Source organism: Ixodes scapularis, unplaced genomic scaffold (assembly GCF_016920785.2).
Source record: "Ixodes scapularis isolate PalLabHiFi unplaced genomic scaffold, ASM1692078v2 PGA_scaffold7__128_contigs__length_106722199, whole genome shotgun sequence".
NCBI classification, from domain to species: Eukaryota; Metazoa; Arthropoda; class Arachnida; order Ixodida; family Ixodidae; genus Ixodes; species Ixodes scapularis.
This window is the reverse complement of record NW_024609882.1, coordinates 70664508-70686325: the sequence shown is the minus strand read 5'-3', so window position 1 is coordinate 70686325 and position 21818 is coordinate 70664508. Positions and strand designations below refer to the sequence as shown.

General features: G+C 42.3%; 1 protein-coding gene across 1 annotated transcript in view; it reads left to right on the top strand.

Moving 5' to 3' along the window:
• LOC8037682 (arginase-1) overlaps positions 1-21818 on the top strand; it is a 71787-nt gene that overhangs the window by 16857 nt on the left and 33112 nt on the right. The gene's annotated exons all lie outside the window — the stretch shown is intronic.

Here is a 21818-nt window from a genome sequence, read left to right as displayed (position 1 = left end):
TGTCACGCGAAAAATGTAAAAGCCGGAGTAGTCAGATCTTTCATTAGTAATGCTTTGGTGAGATCATGCATGCATTTCGGACCGGAGGCACTAAAAAAACAGTGGGAAAGACTGGTAATGGCAGGATATGGGGAAGAGTACATCAAAAGGCAGATTGCCCTACAGTGCAGGGAGAAAAAGGGGAAGAGGAAATAAATCAGGAATAGGTACGCTGTGGTTCCGTATTTTCACGAGGTTTCCCACAATCTTAGAGCATGTGCAAAAAAATATGGCGTGGATGTCGTATTCAGCACGGATTTTAGGTTAGATAGATTGACACCTTTTGAAACGGCTCAGAGGGGCTGTCAGAAGGCGCATAGGGAAAAGTCGGTGCCGTGTAGCGTAGGCGTGGTGTTTGAGGTTCCTTTGGCGTGTGGTTTTAAGTATGTAGGCCAAACCTCTCGGTGTTTAAACGATCGTTTAACAGAACACAAAAGAAATGTTAAAAATAATGCAGCAAATTCGGAGTTGGCTAAGCATCTGGAGGAGTGTAGAAACTGCACAACGGATTGGTCTGGAACGGATGTAGTTGTTAAGGAAAGGAACGATGTTAAAAGGGTGGTAAGAGAAACAATTAGGATTAGATCGTTGGGAAATTGCATTAGTCAACCTTCCATGCAAATAGGGAACCGCTGCAAGCAATTTTTACAATTTTAAGTGTTTTTTTTTTTTTTTTTTTTAGTTAGTCATCTTGAAAGGCTTCTTTGGTGTGTGTTGTCTGTGGTGTGTACTGGTGTGTATTGTCTGTTTTCTACAATTTTGGAGGTGACCAGTTTTGAGTGCGATGTTGTGGGCTGTTGTCCTGTTTATTGTGAGGACACAAAAGAGTTGCTTGAGGCTTTGTGAGGCATATCTTCTGCTGGAACCTTTTCACTTGGAAACGTTGGGAGTGTCCGCTTCTTTTGTGATATAGTGGAACCTGTAAAGTCACGGTGCAAAGGACAAGTCGTATGTGATTGGTTGTTGACAACGAAAACGAACTATATAAGAGGAAGTTGTTGGAATAAACGTATAGCTGAGTTTGAGACCTGTCTGCTTTTTCTGTTACTTCTGCTCTTCAAAAAAAAAACCCCAGTCTCAGGGTAATCGACGAAATGGTTACCAAAGTATTGCGGTGAAAAAATACTTAGAGTAAAACACAACAGTATTTACGATTTCCAGGTATTTTAAGAGTATTCTGCACACATTTTTGATCGCGGCATTTTTATTAGGGTTGGAGTATATTTTGCATGAAATAAATTAATATTTTAAGAAATTTATGTGAAAGGTATTTTGTGCCTACTAGTTTAGTATTTACATCTTTCAGAACGCATGAAGGGAACGTCAAATCTAGTTTAAATAGAGGTATTTTAAAAATATTTTAGAAATATATCTAAGTACTAAGTAAAAAAAAAAACGGTGTATTTTCGGTCTATTTTTTGTGTACTTGCAATTATGAAGTGTACTGCAAATACACCGAAATTAGACTGTGGCACATTTCAAACATATTAGTTTTCGCTAAGGGCACACCTGCGTTTATGGCAACCACTACGTTTACGAACGAATGCAACCAGTTGGAACGACAAGTTGCCATGGCAACGAAGCGCCAAAGTGCCGTTTCGTTCGTGTTCGTTCGCAACGCAAGGAGTTGAGCCGGGCTGACCACTTTCGCTACGTTAGAGAACGAACAGAGCGATTGCACCGACAGACCAAACGCATATCGAGAACAGCTCAGCCGTGCGCGTTGCATGCCTGTAGAAGTTCCTTCTATCTGGTAAAAAAACAAGGCGTCGCTGGTGATCGTCGACGTGGTCGCCGTAGTGGAAGCTCGTCGTTCCGCGTAGAGCGCTATCCGTGACACAGAATTCTCGTCGTGTATCGCGAGCGATGACAAACCAGCAGGTACTAGAAGGAAAGATCCATCTACTCGTGCCGCGATGTCGTGGTGGCACTCTCAAGACAGCAGAAACGCGCCCGACGTCGTGTTTGTTTAGCAGGACTAGAGTGAATCTTTTGAACGCGAGATATAAAAACGAAATAACCAGTGACTTCGGGTTCCAACGAATTGATACCTTCGTGACTCTTCTCCGACGACCCGGATGCCACGTTTTCACCGTACGCAAGACGCATCCTGGAGTGCAAATTATCAGTCACAACCTGCTCCAACTCCGTCTGCTTCTTCTTTACATAGGCAGGCCTGTCTCGACTCATTACTTCCCTTGGTAGTCTTAGTGGTGACACAAACTTTAAACGTACGCTGCTGTTGAGGTTTTCAATGGCCTCCTCAGGAGGCATAAAGCTATAAACGCCCAAATCGGAGCCTTGCAAGGTTATTTGCTTGGTGAAATGCGTAAATCAATTGTAGCACAGGTAGTCCAGCTCGCTCACTTCCATGGAGCTGCCAAACGGGAGAATTCGCTTCAAAGAGTCCCCACCGAGCTCTCTCACACTGCGAAAATATCGCTTCATCAGGATTTTCATGTTATGCTTTGCAAGGTAATCTGCGCAAAACACTCGCTCGGAGCGGTGTTGTCGCAATAACGAGCTCGTTATGAATAAAAAGTCAGCACCAAGTAAAGGAACGAAATTGCGGGAGGAAACAGTGGCTGAGCTGGAGTAACGCAGTTATGCACAACAGTACACAAATGACTCCCTCAACGAAGCTCCAATCACCGCAAATAAAGAAAGAGGGAAAGTATCCAGGAAAAGGAAGGAGACTGGAGAAACTGTTCAGGGTCGAACGCAGATATCTATGTTTCCTGCTGAGAGGCGTCTTTGAGTCACACCGTCACTCATATCGGTTCCCCAAAAGAAACGCCGCCCTTTCGCTATCTGCCCAAAACACTACTTCCCATTAATCCCTTTTACTTTAAGGGTTTGTCCACATCCAAACAGACCCTAATCACCGCCGTCCAACTTGGCGGCAACGTTTTTTGTTACCAACATCTTTGTTGACCTTAGATGGAGGACGAAAATGGCAACACACACAACTATCTCCAACTCAGCGTCGAACGATTGTTGTCTCTTCCAGTTTATTAGGAAACCCTAACCACCGACCTTCAGACGCCCGCTAAATAGTCCCGCCTCCCCCCCCCCCTCCCCCCCCCCCCCTCCCCCTCCCCTTTTCTGGATCTCCACATGCCAACTCGCACATCACTAAGCAAGCCGGCCAACCTCTTTCGCTCCCCCGTCCCCAAAACATTTTTCCGACCGAAACAGACAGCCCAAACTCCTTCCCCACCTCCGAACATCCACTTCCAAAAAATACCGACACCGGATATGTGGAAATAATTCACCCTCTTTGTGACAACAACAACAACGAAATTTTGTATGCCTTAGTTGTTTTTTTCTTCACTTTACGCTTTTTTTACAGTTTGCGACACGGTAGGAAAACAAAAATGAAAAAAAATGAAGAGTTTAACCAAAGTGACATCCAACCAAACACATGTTGAATCTCCTGCGTTCACAAACGCCCCACATAATACCTGACAAAGAGAGGATAAATAGAATCCAAAGGTTCACTTCAAACATGAAAATGTCGAGAAAAAAATTATTTCACAAAATAACAAGTTGCATTTATTGCCTTGCAACACAGGGACACCACCTGTCGAGCATCGGATAAGGGGATCGGTAGAGGAGCTGCATCTATTGCACCATCAATACGATGCAACATGTTTTAATGGACATTAACCACCAAATAGAATAGAATGATTGGGTAGAGTTTAAAAAAATAGAGACCTTTATTTTTTCTTTTAAGTCGTCCTTAAAAGTATTTTATTTTGGTGCTGGTTTGGTGTTTTCTTGCCAACATCTCCCCAGCCCACGCATATATAGATTTGAATTTTAGTTAATTTACTTCAAATTATAAGTAGCGTATTGAATTAAAATATGAATTTTCTGACTAAATTATTTCCTAAGATACAGACCTGCAAAGTTGGGGGAAAACAGTCATGGGGCAACCGAAATCACAGTTTTTTTAATATTTTTTTAAAACATAATAAACAATAACAATATTTCTTCCGTATTGCTAAGTGCACATTGATTGTGCCCAAAAATTATGAAACTCACCTAAGAAGTATAACTTCAGGTGAGGTCAACAAGCGAATGCGACTTTCCACCTATACCTGATGTACCATTTTTTTGCGTGTAAATAACATAAAATTATGAAGAAAAACAAAAAGTTCGACCTGTCTGATCTTATCTGAAATCACCTAGGAAATAAAAAATATTTCCAGATACCTCCAAAATAGAGAAAAAAGATGCCATCTCTCGTCCCGTGCACTGCCGATACTGGCATCAGCGGAGGTTATATTTGAAGCTATTGTTGCATAAAAGTATAGGTAATTGTGCTCGGTGCGTTTTTAGGAACCCCATAACTAAAAACAAAAACAAAAAAATAAATGAATTAGGATATTTTTTTTTTTTTGAGTCGCGTTGGAAACTTGGAGGCTACAAGAAAAGAGCCAAAATTAGTTATTTTTTTCAGCGTTGAAAGAGAAACGAGCAATATCTCACAGTGCGGCGTCTTAGAACTGCTATCGCATTTAAAAACGGAAATCCTTGGGAGTGCATACTTGTAAAGCCAATTAAATAGTACAAACAGGAATGCAAGGTTGGAAAAAGGCAGATTTACTAAAAGGACGGGAGCTTGTTTATGTGTGTTTTTTTACATTTATTTCCTGCTCTCACTATTATAGTATTGTTCAGTATATACAACGCACATGCTAGAAAAGAGTCGCGTCGACCTTGTTCTTGCATTCTCCTTGAACGCCGAAAAACCTCGCTCCCAATGAGCGTGCTTTCTTCTCCAACCGAGTTTATATTCTCTTTGTAGTCGGAGAACCATTCAGATAACAAATGTCTAGGTAGAGAGATTCAACAACGCAAGAGACGCAGGTGTTTTGTAATGTCTGTAAGCGGTGTTTTTTTGTTTTTTTGCAGCCTGTTTGTTTTGTACGACACATAATATTTCAGGACGTAAGCTCCGAGATTCAGTCGCTGTTACGACAGGAGTTCTCATTGTCTGTAGACTTATCTGCCACAGAGTAGCCAACATGAGGTCGCGTTCCCAGCCCTACGTCAGGCTTCTCATCATTTTTGCGCTGAGCACATCTTTCGATTCATCTGAAAGGTAATCCGTTTCAATTGTGCCGTCACGTTATATTTCCTATAACCCTTTGCAAATGCATCGCTTTGAATTAACTTAGTATTTTATTGCAGGCTTTTGATTAGACCCTATATTTTAATTCTCACTCCTTACCTCCCACGGTAACATTTGTTTCATAATAACCATAGTGAAAAGAAGACTGATATATTTTTAAGATAAAATAATATAAAAAACTGAGAAAAAACGTAAGATGCATGTTATAAATATCTTCAATTCTGTGCGCTCAACAATAGAACGCATTGATTAAAGTCCTCGTGTGAGAAATTTGGGCTAAATATAAAATTTCAGAATATCTTAAAAAAACAAAAAGTTCAGGTATACTAAACAATGTATTGCAGTAGTAACAATCACTGAAATTTACAAGGTACAGTTACATTGAGATTTGCAACTTAGGTAGCAGAGGGCAGATATATATACCGATTTGTCATGGGTAGACGGCTTAAAACGCGGTATGATTTTTCACTTGACTAGTAACAATTGGACTCAATGATGCTCCGGTGTAAATTTAAAAAAAGCTAAAAATATACCTTGTTACGGAAGAAAAGCGCGCCAATCACAAAAATATAATATAAAAAATCCTATATATGAGTCTAAAGTGCCGAACTACGGCTCTAGAGAATGAGTAAAGCCACATTGATTAAAATTGTAAAATCTGAACATAATATTGATATATTATCTCACTGGCATATTAAGGTTTACCTGTGGTTAATAAAAGTCATCGACCTTTTCGATTTTTTCAGCGTTTCAGAATCTATTGGAATAATAAGCTTCGTCTTTAAGAGTGAAACGCGACAGGCGTGCATTGTGTGAACTATCCAGCACAGTATCTGACTCGCAACCGAAGGGTCGTGGGTTCGAATACCGCCTACAATTCCTCAAATTGTTTTGAGGCAAAGTAATTACTTTATAAAGTGAAATCATCTCAGATATGGCGAGACCTCTAATTCGCTATACATTTCGTGTTTGATCACTTTCATTCCAGCTTGACGACACGTTAGCGTGAGTGTTGTTTGAAATTCCCGCGCAAGGTCATGTCACTGTGACGTCATCAACCTATCCACCAATCAGGACTATCGCGTCACACCACCGACCCGGATTTCTTTGCGATACAAGCTCCTTCAAGCTCTAGCGTTGAAAGGTTCACTTCTCGTCAGTAAAGCACTTACTGGCAATCCCAAGCTATGCTTGGGCCAAAAGAACTCAGCGATGGGAACTGAAACAGTCTACCTGTCATCGAATACAGAAAAACAGCGATATGCCGATTCTTCAAGAAAATATTTCATCACTCGACTAGAAGAAACCTTCATTCATTACGTTATCACAACAAATCATACTCAGTTTCTTCGCACATTAGCCCCTTTGTGATTAACAAAGGTGTAAATAGTTTATTTGTATCACTTTTCTAATTACGCGAGAAAGAGGGTAGCCCACGGAGCAGCAAATTCTCGATTTTCTTTTTAGTGGATGAACGCCAAATTATGTATCGCTAATGTATTTTCTGGATTGTCATCTCTTTGTGGTTGGGTTACGGTAAATATCTAGGCGTGTACTAAAAACTTGGAGGACGCTTAAGCTTCGGCTTTAAGAGTGCAACACGATATCATTATCGGGCCCTGTTTGCATCGATGTCTTATTCACCGTGCAAGCGTGCCTTGCGTGGCGTAGTGAGTAGCGTGTCTGGCTCGCAACCGAAGGGTCGTGGGTTTTAATCACGTTTAAAATGCTGCAAATGGCGTCTTTATTCCAAATTAATTATAATCTAAAGTCAAATCATTTGAGATGTGCGGCGACCTTCCATTCGCATATCATGTTGAATCACTTTTATTAAACGGATGACGTCGTGTTTCTCAAGAGCGTTGTGGGTTATTTGATATGCTCGTGCGAGGTCATGTGTCTGTGACTTCGTTACCCTATCGACCACATCAGTATTTTCCCATCACGCCACCAACGCCGGGTTTTATGCGACACAAGCTCCCTAACGCTATCGCGTTAAAACCTAGATAAATTCCCTTTAAAAACGCAAGTTTTTTCATGCTGCTTTCTAATCCTGTGTGCAAAAGTACGCAGAGTTTCCTGTCTTGGAGAGATGACGAGCAAGAAATGACGGGGACGTCCATGGACGCGTCGGATGTCAATAGGAAAAAAACAGAAATAGGCCTGCTCGGGATTCCTGTGGGATGCGGCCAGGTAAGAAAACACTACTGCCAAATTTGCGCGCAGTGTTTTTATAGACCAGTTTTGCCGAAAGTTGGTAGAACTTGGCAGACACCTCAACTGGTTCCTGGCGAAAAAGTACTAAACAAACCTTTAACCCCTGGTCCTTCAGTCTTGCATCGCATCTCAAACCTCGCCATTTACTACGCAATGCGGATTGTAAAATATACAAGGCGCTTTATATTTATAAGGTCCAGAATTGCGCTTCATGTGCTAGCGCCCTTTGCGTTACGCGAATCACGCTAACTTGTGCTGCTGTTATTTTAGCCCTCGGCCAAAATCGGGGACGATGGAGAGCCCTAAAAAGATGCGATATTATTTTATTGAATAGTTATTTACAATGTCCTCATAAACGTTTCTAGATTGGCATAATCTACTTGTAAAATTTACGCTTCACGTCATTAGGTCTAGCAGTGACGTGAAATGTTGATTATCTCATTTGTGAATGGCGCTACAGAGCAAGAAATGTTATTCTTGCACATGGCTTCTAATCTTAAACTAATTAAGCTACATGACAGCGTCTTAGCCGTCTTGAAGTAACGTAGACAGCTTTATCTGATTCCAAAAATGAAAGTGTAAAAAAGTGACCGTCACTTTCGGTAGACTGAATAAACAAAAATGTCTGCCTTTTTCGCTGTATTTTTTTTTAATGTATTTGGGCGATATAACTTCACATCTTGAAGGACATCTGAGGAGTGCGAGTGTTATGCGAAAATGAAAAAAAGAGGGTAAGCTTGAGATTCGCGCTTTTCAGTAATCACCTATCGGAGGGTTGCGCCCCGATAGCGAGCAGCCGCTGACTGGTTGGCTCATCTACGCGCATGTGCCACTCCCGATACCAGATTGCACGGCTTCTCCCGGAAGATGTCCCTGCACGTATGAGACGACTAGAGTTCCTGTATAAACTCCCTACGGGAAGCAGAGTTGTGCGTTTGTTTTCCACGTGCCGCCGCGCCGCTATTCGCCGAGATCCGATCACGTGAGGAGCAGACTTCAAATGCTGTGCAGGAAAGTCACCGGTATAGCCGCTTCGCCGACGTTGCAAGCGCCCCGGCGTACGTCCCCCCGGCTTTTGCCTCCTCCTCCTTTCCAGTTTTCCAGGAAATGAGGAAATAGAGCGTGCGGCAGGCACCGCTATTCGCTAAATTTAGTCGCGTGAGGAGCCGACTCCATATGCCGTGCAGGAAAGCCGGCGCTAGGGCGAAGAACGCGCAACTCTGGCTCCCGTGGGAGCCTGCACAGGAACTCTAGCGACGACACGCGCTGCTCTGGTTCATCTTGTTTCGTTGAGCACTGTACATTTCCGGAGTAGTATTCTCCTAAGAACAAGACAACATTTCAAAAGTTTATTCTCAGACGAAATTTCACAAATTCTGCATTTCAGCCAACAACACTAGAGGTGAAAAAAAAAGAAAAAAAAAGGAAACAGGTTGGGATTAGGACGCCGAAGTAAATAGAAAACGGAAAGGGTGGGTCTGATTAAAGTCAGTAAAAAGCAACGCTCCGAGTATCGGCACTGTTAAAACCTATTGTACAACGGCACCACGACGGTTATTCATTCGTTCGCGTCACATGACATCTGTTTTGCGTTAGATACTCAAGGGTATCGCTATTTAGTTCCTCAGAGACGCACGGGTATCCTTTCCAATAGTCATTTATTTATTTATTTATTTATTCATTCCCTCAGGGCCCGAAGGCATTATAGAGGGGAGTGGACACACACATCTAATTGCACACAAAGACAAACAGTAATTAGGCGGGTAAGCATAAAAGTCCAAGAACAGAACATTGTTAAAACAAAAAAAAAACACTCAACCAAAATCCAAAAAGTATTCGCAAAGTGCAGCTTTGAATCCGGCATTCTCGGCTATGCTGGCAACAGGTGCGGGAAGGCGATTCCAGTCCAGTGATGTCATGGGTATGAAAGACTGATGAAAGCTTGAGGTGCGACACTGAGGGATGCCAACTTTATTTTCATGGTCGAAACGTGATGAGACGTATGATGGTTGTGTTAACAGATGCTGACGAAGATTTGCATTGTGGTGGTCAATTTTATGAAATAAACATAGACGAGATATTTTTCTACGTAGGGAGAGGTCAGACAAGTTTAGGGTAGTTTTCATTGCTGTTACGCTAGATGTGCGATGATAGTTATGCAGTATGAAACGAACAGAACGGTTTTGAGCAGCTTCTAATGATAATGCAAGCGTTATACCGGGGTCCCAGATAGCGGAAGAATACTCAAGTTTGCTGCGGACCAATGATTTGTAAAGAAGTAGTTTTAAGGACAGCGGGGCAAGAGAGAAGTTCCTTTTTAGAAAGCCCAACATGCGGTTAGCGTTTTTAATTATATACTCAATATGAATGTTCCATGAGAGGTTGTTAGTGATATGAACACCAAGATATTTAAATGAGGACACGGATACCAGCTCAACAGTTCTTATATGGTACGAGGAACAGGTGTTATTTTGACGTGATACTCTCATGGATTTGCACTTCTTAATATTGAGTTCCATTTGCCATTTATCACACCAACGAGAAATATTGTCAAGGTCAGACTGGAGTGCAAGAACGTCAAAATCGTTAGTTACTTCAGAATAGATGACACAATCGTCTGCGAAGAGACCAACTGAGGATGAGATATGCGAAGGAAGGTCATTGATATATATTAAAAACAAAAGAGGGCCGAGTACTGAACCCTGGGGGACACCAGAAGTCACAGGAGAGGGGTGCGAGTTAATGCCATTAACATGAACAAATTGAGAACGGTTAGTTAAAAAGGCGTTGATCCAAGTCAAAACATGAGAGTCAATGTTCAGCTTACTGAGTTTATACAAAAGGAGCCTATGTGAAACCTTGTCAAATGCCTTAGAGAGATCTAAAAAAATGCAGTCAACCTGAGATGAACGATCGAGGCAAGCGTGAAGGTTATGCGTAAGTGTTAATAGCTGAGTTTCGCATGAGAACAGTTTTCTAAAGCCATGTTGAGCAGGAGAAAAGAATGTATGGGAATTAAGAAAATTAACGAGATGCGAATAGATTATGTGCTCCAAAATTTTGCAAGGGACACTTGTTAAGGAAATTGGGCGATAATTACTTGGGCTGGATTTGTCACCACCTTTATGGATAGGAATCACCTTCCCCACCCTCCAGTCCTCGGGAAGGCTTCCGAGTTCGAGTGATTGCCGAAATAGCTTTGTTAAGATAATAGAGGAATACATAGTAGTGTTTTTGAGAAACTTCGAGTTAATATTATCAATTCCACACGATGACGATAGTTTAAGGTTGGCGATGACTTTCACTATACCGGCACATTCTATATCAATGGAATTCATAGCACAAATATTGTATTCATAAACATCCGGATAGGAATTAGTGGTTACATTCGAAAATGATTTTGTGAATAATTCGTTTAGCACAGCTGCACACTCATTCGCCGCTATGGTCTCATCATCCTCGTTGTTCAGCACTACGTCAAGCCTCTCAGAAGGGTTTACGACGTTCCAAAATTGTTGAGGGTTGTTGCGCAACATAGTGGGTAGGGTACATTCGAAAAAACTGCGCTTGGCTTCGGCAATAGACGTCTTATACACTTCTGCAGCAGAATAATATGCTGCCCAACGATGCTCTGCATTGGGAAACACGGATAACTTTGCAGCACGAAACATTCTTTTTTTCCTAGTTGAGAGCCTTCTGAGCGTCTGGTTGAACCATGGCGAGTGAGTGTAATTACGTACAGTTCGTACAGGTATATATCTATTTGTAAGGGAGGCAACTTTTTCTTTGAACAACATCCACTTATCCTCAACCGAACGCTCAGAAAAATTACGCAGATAATCGCTTAAAAAAGTACCCAATTCATGATTAATAGCTCTAAAATCCGCTCGGGCATAGTCAGATATCCGTTTTACTTGCACTGGAGAGCGACACACTGGAACAACAAAATCAAAGTGGAGCAATGAATGATCACTGAGACCAGGTAGGTACGTGAGAGACGATATAAGCTCGCGTGACGTCGTCAGCACGAGGTCCAGCACCGTGGCCGAAGAACAAGTAACCCGAGTAGGCTGCGCAACAACCTGAGTGAAGTTAAAATCGGCGCACAGATTTATGAAGTCATTGGATTCTGTGGAAAACGTACTTAAACAGGGGCCGTCGTTTGACCACGTAATGTTCGGATAATTAAAGTCTCCTAACAGTAAGACTGGGACGTCAGGGAAACGGATTGTGACAGCATTTACGACGTCATGAAGGTCAGACACAAAGGTAGAACTTCTCGAAGGAGCACGATAGCAAACGCCCAAAACATATTTACGATGATTTAAACAAAAGCAAATCCACAGGATCTTCAGATTTGTGGCAACGTTTACAAGAAATGAAGAAACATTATCAGCCACAGCAATCATAACACCGCCGCCACTTTTATCAACTCTATCTTGCCGATAGATATTAAACTTTTTTTGACAGTGCACAATTTCACTGTTACAAATCTTACTTGTCAGCCAAGTTTCTGTCAAATCAACAAAACTAGCATTTGATGAGTCAATTATTGAAAAAAGGTCGTCCCGTTTATTGATGACACTCCTAATATTTGTAAAAAGAATCGAGAGTTGCGCAGTGGACGATGTCTGAATAGGGCCACCACCCCTCGCAACATGCTACAATGTAGGTGCTGCATGACAGGCATTTTGAGTTTGGTTATTTACAGCGATAGTGGGTGCAGACACGCCGCCACTGCGCAGGTCTGCTTGTCGTACACTATTAGTGAGCGGATCATAAAAGTAGTTTGTTTGGCCAATAAGAAGTTTGTTGTACCGGAGTTTGAAGGTTGCATTTTGAGATGTTCCGAATTGAAGAAGTTTCTTTCTTGCCTGTCGTCTCCCCAGACAGAAATCCTCGTTCACTGTAGTCCCGGCGTTTTTCAGCGTCGAACGGAACGATAAAACCTTGTCTTTTAGTTTGTACGACGCGAATTTCACGATAACCGGTCTGCATCGGTCGTCCGAGAAATATCCCAATCTATGGGCGCGATCGATGCTCTCCGAGGTTATCTGGGGGTCAACTGTACGAGATAGAATTTCAATAATTTTACTTCCTGTTTGTGCCCACGTCTCCGACCTTGAATCCCCTGTTACCCCGTGAAAAATTAGGTTTTCGCGTCTCGACCAATCTTCGAAGTCATCCAAGCGACTTTGCAAAGACGCGTTGTCTTCTTGCACAGATTTGATTACTTCGCGTGCCTCAGTGAGTTCTTTCCGGATATCAGTTGTTACCGACTCAACAGAATCAATTCTTCGGCCAATTACTTCAATTTTACTTTCGATTAGTGTTTGGTTAGCTTTGATTTTATGAACCGTCTGAATCAGGCTACACTGGCCCTCTTCTATCTTGAGTGAGCGCGTCGAAAGATCCTGGAGAAGCTTCAGCATCTCAGTGAACTGTTTTGCCTGAGCATCCGTCATCGGGCCCGGGTTAAGTTCGACGTCCCCAGCCAACAGCAGTAATACATAGCGTACGGAGTAAGCACAGTCGGCAACAATACATAATAACAAGCCGGGGCACGGCAGCACTACAAGGCAAACGTAATTGCTCTTGAATTCGAAAAAACGCTTCTTACTAACCTGCATGACAACGAGGAAGTGGTTAGACGACATGTTGCGTGCGTTGCCGCCGTGCCCACTGATGGCCTGAGGGTAGGCTGTGGCTCTTATAGTCGATGGCCCTTGTGTCGATGACGTAACGAAGCCGAAGATCACGTGGTCCAGTTGCCCAAGGTGACACGCTGCTTTGTCCGCTTCTGTTCCCGATGTCTCTGGTGATGGTGCAGTTGAATCGAGAGTACGCCCGCCGGCAATCAGCAAGAGCTGCATGACAACAAGGAAGTTGTTAGACGACATGTTGCGTGCGTTGCCGCCGTGCCCACTGATGGCCTGAGGGTAGGCTGTGGCTCTTATAGTCGATGGCCCTTGTGTCGATGACGTAACGAAGCCGAAGATCACGTGGTCCAGTTGCCCAAGGTGACACGCTGCTTTGTCCGCTTCTGTTCCCGATGTCTCTGGTGATGGTGCAGTTGAATCGAGAGTACGCCCGCCGGCAATCAGCAAGAGCTGCATGACAACAAGGAAGTGGTTAGACGACATGTTGCGTGCGTTGCCGCCATGCCCACTCCTTTCTGAAATATGAATGTTTGATCTATAGATGCGGTGTTAGACGCTAATTTCGGTATGTTTATTTTGTGTTGCCTAGCTTTTTGTTACGAACTGTTTTCCCAAACAGGAAGATGGAAAGCACTCGTTTCATTTACCGTAACGCGCTCGGGAAAAAGGCTGGTCACAACTGCCAACTTTCCTGGCTTTATGTCTTGACGTTTCGAACATTTTCTATGCAGCTAAAGTCACTTCAGTGTGACCTGACCATTGCTATGCAAAACCCACAGTTGAAAACTGAAATTAATCTATATTCTACCTCGAAACACCTTCCGCAAATTGCTTCCCACGAACTATTGAACCTTTTATCTTCGTAGTGTGAGAATAGTTAGTTTTAGACAGGGGCCCCAGGGCTTTGGGTGACCCAAACAACTCGGGGCATCGCAATTGGCATGCGGAGAATTTCTGTGCATGCGCGGTGGGACACCCTAAGCCGTTTGGGGCACCGAAAGCTGTTGGGCCCCCGATTCTAAAACTCGCTATTTATTATGTTATGTTGCTCATTGCGACCGTAAATTACTCCGTCCACCCCTATGCTGACAAGGCGATGAAAGCTACGCGCTCGCCTGACAAGTAGACCCCCTCCTACATCACACGCCCCTCTCTTTGCGCATGGCTATGGAGGGAATACGATCACGTGTCAAAATACAGGAGTACGACTGGTCTACCGCGTAGCTGTATTTTGCCCCACTGTCTAATTGGGAGTGAACGGAGAAAGTGTATTCTGTCCGCCAAGTTGTTCGCGCAGCGCCAATAGTATGCACGTTGCCAATTTTGTCGTCTCCATCCAAAGGTAGCTCGAATTGTGAGTTTGCCGACGTTGAAATTTCGCTTGCAACTTATATAATGCAGAAGTACGACTGAAGTTACAGAAAGCTTAGTATGGAAAGCTGCAACCCGCAGAGGCACGCCTACACATGAAGACAAACAACGGCTGCTCACAAAACGTGAACGCCATATTGAGATAAATAATTTCTAATATATACTGAAGATTACATAAAGTGCAATCTTCAGTATACTTGAACGCCTATCCAGACGTACAAGTGTAGTTTAAACTTTCCCTTAATAAAATTTCTGTTTGCGGGGTTAAAATGGCGTTCGGTTGTTTGTTTACCAATGCCTTGAAACACAATTTGTATTGAGCAGAAACGTGTAAATCATTCGTCCTCGCAAACCCTATGTCTTACTTGGGCGTCACAGGTAATTCTGCAGGTATTCAAGTGCTCAATTAGTGTATTGAAAAAGTTTACATTCTGAATACTCCTAAGCATGCCTTGGCGAAAGTTGGCCCAAATTTGGCAAGCCGGGGTTCCTAAACTGGGAGAAATATATTTTTGCTTCAAAGCTTTAATAATAGTATTATTATTAATACTAATAATGGTTTATTTTCTAGCGCCCAAAAACAATTTACCGGTCTACTGTGTGGTGCAGAAACATGGGTGAATTATTATAAATATTAGGACAAAATACGAATTATCAAAAACTAACAACAAACACAAGCAAAAAAAATACAAAAAAAGAAACTAGGGGTAGGCTTGATTCGGTCTGCTTAAGGCGATTGCATCTATTCGCATAATTGTTGCATAAAATCCTGATGTGCACTAAAATATAAGTTATTCTGATGTGCAGTATTAAAATCAATTTTAACCCTCAAAAGAGGTGACACAGGTGATGTACATGAGGGGTAAAACGTTGATTTGGCGCTAATGATTCGGGGTGGAACATGGAAGGAAATAGACTGCAATAAGTCCGTCGAGTTTACCTCACCATGTACAACTTCGTATAAAAACATAAAATCTCGGTACAGTCTTCTCACAGTCAGTTTCTGCAATAGAAACTTGTGACGCAACGACTCGTAGCGGTAGAAACACTCTCTTCCAATATACCTATCATAGACAATTCTAATCATTCGCTTCAGTACATGTTCAATCGCGATAGCTTGCGAAATAGTCAGTGAGTTCCAAACCACAGAGCAAAATTCTAACCGTGATCTAACCAATTTAAAAATGCAATAAACATGAAGGGGCAGAAAATTGGCGACATAAACGCGAAATCATACCCAATACTCTTAGCGTTGCATTTACGGTTGTAACAACATGATTATTAAAAGAAAGTGCGCTCTCAAGGCAGACGCCAAGATCTCTGATAAACGATACGGGGGGAATTTTGACGCCACCAACAATGTACGCGAAGGAAATTCTCTCGCGCTTTCTAGATAGCACAATAGATCTAGTTTTTTGTGGGTTCAGTGACAAACAGTTTTCGGTACACCATGTACAAAGAGAATCTACATCATCTTGAAGACTGGAACAATCAGATACTGACTGGGCATTTGTGAAAAGCTTAACTTCATCAGCGAAAAGAAGAATTTTGGCATCCTTAACTCAAGATACAATGTCAATTATAAACTAAAGAAATAACATGGGTCCTAAAATTGAGCCCTGTGGCACACCGGAACTCGAAATAAGCTACCGGAAACACGAACCTAATTGCGGCGATGACCGAGATAGTTTGAAAACCAGGCGCAGAGGTGAGGGCTGAAGCCATGTAGCGCAAGCTTGTGTAGCAGTAATGTGCGATTAACCTGGTCGAAGGCTTTCGACATGTCAAAGAAAATCGCGTCAACCTGACCTCTTCCGGAAACCACTGGAGCGCAGTAATTCAAAAATGAGCATAAATTTGATTCTACGGACCTGCCCTTCAAAAAACCGTGCTGGAATTCAGATATTTTTCTCTTCAAGTAAAAGTGAATCCGCTTATGCACTACTTTTTCGAGAGCCTTCGCGAAGCCGCATAACAACGATACAGGACGGTAATCCTCAACTAAAGTAGAATCACCGGCTTTAAAGACAGAAACTACTACCGAGTATTGCCAGAGCTCAAAGAAACTTAGCCTCAGTTAGGGACAAGTTAAAAAAACGCTTCAACTCAGGCACAAAAAGAGAGGAGCAACCTTTAATAATAAAACTAGGTATGCCATCAATACAGGTGGATAATTTAGGTTCAAATTTACTAATGACGTCTAAGATGTCGTCATCGTCAGCCTTAAAAGTAGGCAGAGGGTACCCACACTGGATACCAACGTCACTAAAAGCGCCACCTTGTTGTGCCGGTGAATAGAGAGAACAAAAAAAAATCAGCAAAACGATTTACAATTTGTGCTGGCACACAGTGATAACCAGCATTATCACGAAGACAGATATTTGGTCGATTTTCCCGCAAGTTTTGTCTAGTGAAGCGCCAGAACTCCTTAGGATTTTAGTCAGACTATGTTCAATGCCATTTAACTGCCACCGGTTATCTTGTTCGTAAAGTGTTTTGACCAGATTATGACATATACTGAACTTCTGATACCATATCTGCAATCCTGATAGCTTAAACATGCGATGATAGTGTAGTTTCTTTCGGGATGCAATTTTAAATCTTTTGAACACCCACTCGGATAATGAGAGGAGCGCGCCAGTTGTTTCGGAATAAATGCCTCGAGTGCGCCATTGACAACTCAGGTCATTTTGATAGTAGCCGAGTCAACTTCACTATCTTTAAAGACATCTGACAAGTTATATTGCTCCAGATATTGGTACAGGCCAAGATAATTTCCAGGGGAATATGAGTATTCAACCGAATTATTGTTTACTCTTTGCATGCACGATATGCAGAATTTCGTAGCAAAAGGAGGGTGATAAGAATCAACATGTACTAAAGGGTTCAAATTGGGAGTCGCAATCTCCAGCGGTTTGTTCGATAAACACATGTCAAGTATTTTTCCGCAACCATTCAAAAGTGTGTTATACTGACAAAAATCTAGAAAGCTTAAAAATGAAAGCAACCAGTGAGCCTTTTTAGAAGTCACGCTTGCCGTAAGAGAAAGGGTACCCGCTGCCCAGTCGATTCCTGGCAAATTAAAGTCGCCTTATACCTGGACTCCATACTTAGTAAAATCTACAGCTTTCTGAAGTAATTCGAAGTATTCAATGAACGCTGGGTCATCATACAAAGGAGGGAAACAGTAATTGCTAACTAAATAGTTGTAACCATCACTCGCTGGAATCTGAACCGAGACACACTCCGCATAATATTCCAAATTCATCCTCCGGTGGGATTGAACTTCACACTTCACTGCGATAAGCACACCACACCCGAATTTTATGCCCAATCTATCGTAGTCTCTATCCTGACGATGCACAGAATGACCTGAGGGAAAATAACTATTATTGGAAATGCCGGTGCAGAGCCAAGCCTACGTTAAACAAACTAGATCAAAGCTGCAGTACAGAATATTTTGAATAAACTCGGAAGATTTCGAACGCAAACCACGCGTATTCTGGTAGTACACTTCCAGCGTTTTAAACATTTTTAGCTGCTAAAGGCTCTACCACAAAGACTCGAGAGCTATCCAGCCCGCCGAAAAACGGGTGAAAGATAGAGCCTTCTGGCTATATCTCCGGTTTATAAAAACTTTTGAACACTGACTGGTCACAACAGAGGTGAAATGTGGCGTACGAGTCAAATTTGGGCTTTAGTTTGGTAACAATCACCGATTTGCTGGCTAAAAAGGGGGCCACGAAATTTTCAAAGTGTGCCGCAGACGTACGAGGGTCCTACCTAGACACAAAAAGTGCCTTTGTGACCTGTTTGCGAGGGGCCGCAAGTACCTTGTCGGATTTCGCCGTCCCACTTGACGATGAAGTTCGCTGTTTCCGCTGCACCCGTGTGAAGCCGTCATGGTCAATCCAGGGACAAGCCGGTATCAGCTAATGTTATTTTCATTTTGCACTCACAAACCAGCTAAATGGAAAGTATGTATTTGGTATGGTTCGCCGCAAAACTGCCCAAGTGCCAAGCACGAGCCAAAACAAAACCGCGTGATAACCAAATCACCAGATTCGAAGTCCATTTCTGCCACTTGCGCTGGGATTGAAGCAAAAAAAAAAGCAATATGTCGACGGAGCAACTGGGCAGACACACCTCAGAAGTTTGCAGGCATGATACCTTTATGTTTAAGAGGCGCATGGCATCACTGCGATAGCAGCCCATGTATTCAATATAACAATACGACAACAACACTTTGACGTTGCACTTTGAGGAATTTGCCATTCTGTTACTCTAATGTATAACATACCACGATCCTTGTGCTAAAATGTGAAGATGAAGATGACAGCGTATAAATGACAGGTTCCTCAACGAAAGAAGTTTGTTAGTTTATTGCCATCACATATAGTATGAATTTTTCGAAGTGCATTCTTTATCATTGAGTATAAAAATTTATACATTTTAATGTTTTGTTGGCATTCTAGCCCAATATTATGCTAAACTTTATGGTTTTGAAGACGTTTCTTCACGAGCACACAAAATATGTTTGAAAGGTACGTGCGAAAATTTCCGAAATACAGACAAGTTATACACCCAAAATTTAAAAATGAAGCAGAATGCAGAATATTGTATTAAACTACACTATCTCAGAATCATAACAACCATGAAGGGTAAATTTTGATTTTCCTCAAAGTTATTATCTTGGGTTTCTGGGAATATTTTGGCAAATCAGGTGTTCGTATTTGTTTAGTTAGAGGTTATATTCATTTAAAATATGGTCACGAATAAACAGGCGAGGAAACAAAGTATAACTGGGGAAACTGAAACGTTTAATGGGGGCGAACTTGTGCCCAAAAATAAAAAGGAAACAAACGATAACAGCAGAGCGTCGCGGGCGTCGAAGTCGGCGTAACAGCAGAGTCGAACGCTGGGGCGAAACTGACTATGGCTCGCTACTCGAAGCCCTTTATGTACACGAGTGAGCTTCTGGAATAGTCGGCGTAGAATGTTCGACGCGCAGAACATTCCGACCTCGAACAAACTGGATTTCAGGTTTGCAGTAGCAATTCCAGTTATATTTCTTCTTCCATAACCCAGACAGCGAAACGTTATCTCGGGTTCTGGGGAAGGGTTAGACGATAATAATATGTTCATCTGGGCGTAAGGCTCACCTTCATGCACTGCATCATTAGTGTGGTTGTGTAGCATTCGCGGTTTCAAAAAGAATGATCTTTAAAGCCTAAAATAAACAACCTGTGTGTACAATATTGGTGTACCAAATTTTATACTGTTGTAATTTAGGATGCGAGGTAACTGTTCTTATAACCGATAGTATCTAGGCAATAGAGCATCAGAAGAGAAGTGGATATAAATCTACACGTAGGGATTGATATGCTTAAAATGCATTGACCGACAATCCATCACTATATATGCAATCAAGTATCCATTACTGCACACATTTATTCCTTAGACAGACCCGCGAGACCCATTTATGCTTGAATGCAGCTATTATATCCCAAACCAACAAAAACATATGAAATATAGAAATACCTGTGCTTACTTGTTCAAAAACTGCTTATAAGTTCCAAATTATTCCTTTGATCGCATTATTACCCTGAGATAATTAATGAAGAATTAGGAAGGTATCACAATGTTGCAACCGAAAGTCACTCTTATTTCTTTTTTTTCTGTTTGTGGTTATTATGTTTTACACGCACACACACACTGCTTTGGCGGTAATTTGCACACGGTGTGAAATATAAAGGTGAATTCGCCACGTAGGGCCGAATAACTGAACTGTAAGCGCCTGTTGCAATTTCTGGACGTGAAAGCCTAACGCTGGCTTTTGTTTGGAGTTTTTGTTCTACAAATTCAGGGCACAACCGATCAACCAGAAATGACGCCTAGTTCTGGCATTTGATTGAGAGCTGAGGTATTCCAAGTGACAACCGAACAAGCACAACAGCGTAGCTCCGCTGAGGTACTTGTTTTGGAACTTCAGTGATAAAAAAAAAAATTCAAGGACGCCTAAGCACTTTTTATGAGTTGTGAATGCGAAAGCATTAATGTCCGATTAAACGCCGACTGGAGCGGTCGCAGCGCCGGCAGGGAGTGCGGCAGTGCGCCGCGCAGAAAGCCCTGGCTCGCTGGTGACTGCTACGCCGCTGGGTGATGCAGTGACGGGAATGCGAAGCTTGGCGCAGCGCCGAGCTCCTGCGATGAGATCACGCTCCCCCACTGCGCAGGCGCGGCCCCCGCCGCCTCCATGGCTTCCGTGACGAAGCATCTGCATTGCTGCGCTTTTGGCCAATGGGATTTCTTGTGCGGTTTTGCTCAGCCAATGGAAATTTAGCTGCCGCTTTCTCAGCAAATGGAAATTTAGCAGCCGTTTTTCGCTGCCACAAACGGAATTTAGGTGTCGGTTTTCGTGGTCACAGACAACTCCGGCGTTGCTCACTGGGACCGTTAATGCTTTCGAATGAATATTCATAATCTGGTAAAAAATATTAGGTGGGGTTCTTCATCGGCTTCTTTGGAATTTGAGGGCTTTAAGGTTCCGGACAAACAACACACTTGGGCTAAACAAGTGTGCAACTTGGGTTCGAAACATACGTACAGACCGCACATTCTGGTTTGACGGCGCAGGTGTTTTCCAGAACTAATCTGTTCTGCAGCGTCCCCGTGTAATAAACCAACCTACCAACTCCATGGGTGTTAATTGCTGTTTTTGCAATCTAAATTTCCGCCTACACTGATGGCAGCATAGAACGAGAAATTCACAGGCGCGTTAATACAAAAACAACTATACGGCTCCCTGTGGTTCTGTAAGAACAACTTTGATTCTTGTAAACTTTTGCGAAATAAGTTTAAAAATACGAAGTTCTTTTTTTTATAAAACATGAAAAAGCCATATGGTGGCTGATTCCGTATTTACGCACCTGTGAAAACCTTGTTCCCCACAGTCATCCACGTAGGTAGAAGGCATTTAAAAAGTATTATTCTACCAATAACTGCATATCAAATTAAAATCTGTGAACGCGGAGTTCACTCGTTTTATTTTATATGCGGTGATTGGTTAAGTAATATTTCTTAGATGCTTCCTTCCTTCCAGTGAAAATATTTACGAAGTACAAGAGGGCAAAATTTTGAATTTATTTTACACCTAGTTGTCAACGTGAATGATTAAATTATGTCTTTTTTTTTTGTCGCCACCTGCGGATGGTTGCTTACCGCTTTTTATGTACTCACTATGAAGATCATTGTATACAACGTATTTGTTTATGTTGCATATAATTTAAAGAACAAAATAGATTATTTGTGCTTCGATAGAGTCGTTCATCTAAACGTGCTTATCTCGTAAACTCGTAAATATGTCAGAGTAGTGCATGACATGACAGGGT